Source organism: Rattus norvegicus, chromosome 9, assembly GCF_036323735.1.
Source record: "Rattus norvegicus strain BN/NHsdMcwi chromosome 9, GRCr8, whole genome shotgun sequence".
Lineage (NCBI taxonomy): Eukaryota > Metazoa > Chordata > Mammalia > Rodentia > Muridae > Rattus > Rattus norvegicus.
In genome coordinates this window covers 47,005,003-47,008,765 of record NC_086027.1, presented here as the reverse complement: position 1 = coordinate 47,008,765, position 3,763 = coordinate 47,005,003, and the positions used below count along the sequence as shown (strand labels likewise).

The window sequence follows — 3,763 nt, the reverse complement described above, 5'->3', positions numbered from 1 at the left end:
CAAGTGAAAGGGTGTGTAGAGATGCCGTCTCTGTTTAAAGTTTACGGTAGCTTGTCAAAGGAGAGAGCCATAGCTTCCATTCCACAACAATGTCTTTCCCCTGTTTCTACTAGATCACAGCAAAGTGCCTTGCTACTTGAAAGACTATTGATACATTATAAACTCTTATTTATACACTCATCTTTTTGTTTCCTCATTATCCTCCTCTGAAAAGGCTGGGTTGTTAATAGGAAGCAGAGCATTTGGGTCCCACTTACTGCTGTTCACGTTGCTACTTTTTCACATAGCCGCCTTGGATGCTCACAAACATTGCATGCTACACGTTACAAAGCACACATGGGGGACGCCAGCACTTGGTTATCTTAATCTGACAATGAACACAAAAGGGAGAAATTGCTTGTCCTGGAACATCCCTGGTCCTTCTGTGGAACTTTCTGGTATAGGACATCACACGTGATGTCACAGGTAATGCATCAGAAGGGAATCACACTTTCACAGTAACTGGGTACAGTAGGAGGTCGTTGGGAAACAGCCATGGTGTGGTGCACCTTGGTAAGGCTTGTGCTGGTTTGCCTAAACATCGATTTCCAGAGAGTGTCTAGCACATCAGAAGGAGTCATTTTCAAAGGAAGGACTCCTTACTCACCCACATGAGGCTCCAAGTCTCACTGAGCTTGCATTCATACTCAGTGATGGAGAATGGGCTCCCCACTGGCAGTGGTCTCGCTTTTGGTAGTTGTAGAACTTGACTTGGCACACTGTTTCGAAGGTCCCAGTGTCTGTGAACGGACTGCATGGTAATCTGGATGGGTGATTGTGGGATGATGTCATAGGTGAGGCAGGTACAAGATAGAATGAGGCCTGTCATTGGACGAGAAGGAAGGATGGGCGGGAGAAAAGTTTGAAGGAAGAGGAGGAGATGGGAACGGAAGAGGAAGAGACAGGAGGAACAGAAAGAAGTTGCGGCAGAGAGAACATGGCAGCTGACATTAAGATTCCATTCTGTGTGTTTACAGGTTGTTATGAATGTTCTTAAGGGATGGACGTTTATAAGGCTTTGTATGTTTAGGTAGGCAATTATATCTTATCAATTGGATCTGAGGTTATTGTGTTGTGTGTTCTCTCCTCTCTCTCTCTCTCTCTCTCTCTCTCTCTCTCTCTCTCTCTCTCTCTCTCTCTTTTCGGAGCTGGGGACCGAACCCAGGGCCTTGTGCTTGCTAGGCAAGCGCTCTACCACTGAGCTGAATCCCCAACCCTGTGTGTTCTTTCAAGTGGCGATTTGACTTTGGGAGAGTGTGTGGCAGCTAGAGAGACTGGGCCGCTGTGGAGTTGGGATGTGTTTCTGCCAAGATATCTAGCAGGTATCTTGGGGCACTACAGTTCTGGACCTGGAGCAGGTTAAAAGACAGCATTTTATTTTTATTATTTTTACAACAACAGGTGGTCGCTCTCCACTTTTGGTTGGGGCTACACCTTCAGAATCGTAGACCTTTTTCTACACGATTCTGAAGGCTACACCTTCAGAATCATACACGCCGGTGTAGACAACTCTTTCCCCACCAGATTCTTTACACCTCAGCTCCGGCGGGACAAGCACACCACCAATGGAAATGCTCTGAACCTGCAGTGCAGTGGGCCCCATCTTCACCTCCACCTTGTAGGAGGAGCCGGCGAGCAGTTTGAGTGCGCCGTTCTGGCTGAAGTGCTGCCTGTCCACCACAATCCCCTTCAGCAGGACTGATGTTTAGGCTCCTCCAAAAGTGTATGTGTTTAATGGCTACACTTTGATGCATTTGCATATATGCACATGCCCGTAATGCCAGCACCTTAATCAAAACAATAAGCATGCCTATTTCCTGCCGTGACTCTTAACATTTTTATAATGAGCATCCAAAAGGAAATCAAAGGCAGATGTTTCAAACAGCAAATATGACTGACTTCCCAGGGTGAAGGTTTATTTTCCACCCCATCATGTGTATTCTTTTTTTATTATGTTTCTTTATGTATTTATCTATTGTCTCTCTCCGTGTGTGTGTGTGTGTGTGTGTGTGTGTGTGTGTGTCTTTGGGGGGTTGACTCTCTCTTCCCACAATGGGGACTGACCTCAGGTCATCAGGCTTGGCACCATGAACCTTTACCTGTGAAACCATTGTGCTGGCCCCATATCTGGGGCCTCTGAGGACACACATCTCTGAGGACTACAGCGAGGCCTCTGAGATTCCACCTCTTCAGCATCAGGACTACAAACTCACCCACCCCAAAGCAGAATAACATACAGCCACAAACAGAGACACCTACACTACGCATATTCACCTGGCCAGAGATGGTGATTCAAGGTGCCTAACTGCATGGGTGGCTGAGGGGTGAAGAGGGACAGCCTCACCTACATAGGAGGGAGAAGGCAAACAGATGTGGCCATTAGTGCTGTCATCACAAGCCACCTCATCCACTGAGAGGGACACATACTTAGTGCAGTGGCTATTCCTGGTTGTCAACCTGACAGATCTGGAATGAACTACAATCCAGAATTGGAGGGCTCACCTGTGATCCAGATCTTGAGGCTGGAAGACACAAGTTTCTCATCTGGATCTTGGCATGGAGATCTTGAGGCAGAGTGGCCATGAAAAACTTAGGCATAGTACACGCCTTTAATCCCAGGAGACTGAGGCAAACAGATCTCTGAGTTCAAGGTCAGCCTGGGACAAAGCAAATCCCAGATCCAGGCGTGGTGGTACACACCTTCTGCTGCAGACCTACATAAGGACATTGGAAGAAGGAAGATGCTCTCTTCCTCGCCTGCTTGCATTTACTTGCCAGCACATCTGTAGGAACCCACTTCTACAGAAGAGCAGCAGAAACAACCAGCCTTGTGGGACTGAGCAGCTACTAGATTCTTGGACTGCCATTCACAGCTGCCCATTGTTGGGTTACTTGGACGACAGAGTGTAAGTCACCCCCATAAATTCCCTCGATATAGACAGTCCATAAGTTCTGCGACTCTAGAGAACGCTGGCTAATACACTTAGTAATTTACTTCTTATCAGTCATTCCATCTTAAATTCTATAGAGAACATGGCCTGAATGTTTACTTTGCAGCCCTGACTTAATTACTAAAGGAAGCAACCATGCCATGCCTTGCTCCAGCCTCTAACCCTAAGACTTGTGTGGAAAGCAGTTCTTCCTCCCTCCCTCCCTCCCTCCCTCCCTCCCTCCCTCCCTCCCTCCTCCCACCTGCCTTTCAATCCTGTTCCTCACACTGAGGAAGGCTTCAGGTAGAAATTCATGCATGGCTCAGCCAGACCCCTTGCTTGCATTGGAAGCACGAGCAGACATTGTCTACAGATCTCCTTTCCTGTCTTGTTTCTGCTATAATCACAAGTCTCTCTCTCTCTCTCTCTCTCTCTCTCTCTCTCTCTCTCTCTCTCTCTCTCTCTCTCTCTCTCTCATACACACACACACACACACACACACACAAGGTTTCTCTTCTCTGACAAGTTTAGGGACCGTGAGGGCTGTGCTTCAACCACCAGAGAGTGCAGCATGGCCACCACATCTGTGACTGCTGAGTTGTATGACCAGTGTGGATTGTGCATAGCCATAGAAGTAGCTGGAGGAGTCCCATCACTTTGTCAGTGCTGACACTGGCTGGCAGTCACCTGGGCCTGGGGTTCACCATTGCTAGCTTTATCCAGGAACACCTAATGAACAGGACCCTCATGCTTCAACAACTGTACCAGAAGCCCTGGGAATGTCACAGACATTT

At 47.7% G+C, this 3,763-nt stretch overlaps 1 pseudogene; it reads right to left on the bottom strand.

Annotated features, from left to right (window-relative positions):
* Window positions 1-531: 531 nt before the first annotated feature.
* On the bottom strand, window positions 532-2,150 carry LOC134480270 (CB1 cannabinoid receptor-interacting protein 1-like; annotated as a pseudogene).
* Between the last annotated feature and the right edge of the window lie 1,613 nt (window positions 2,151-3,763).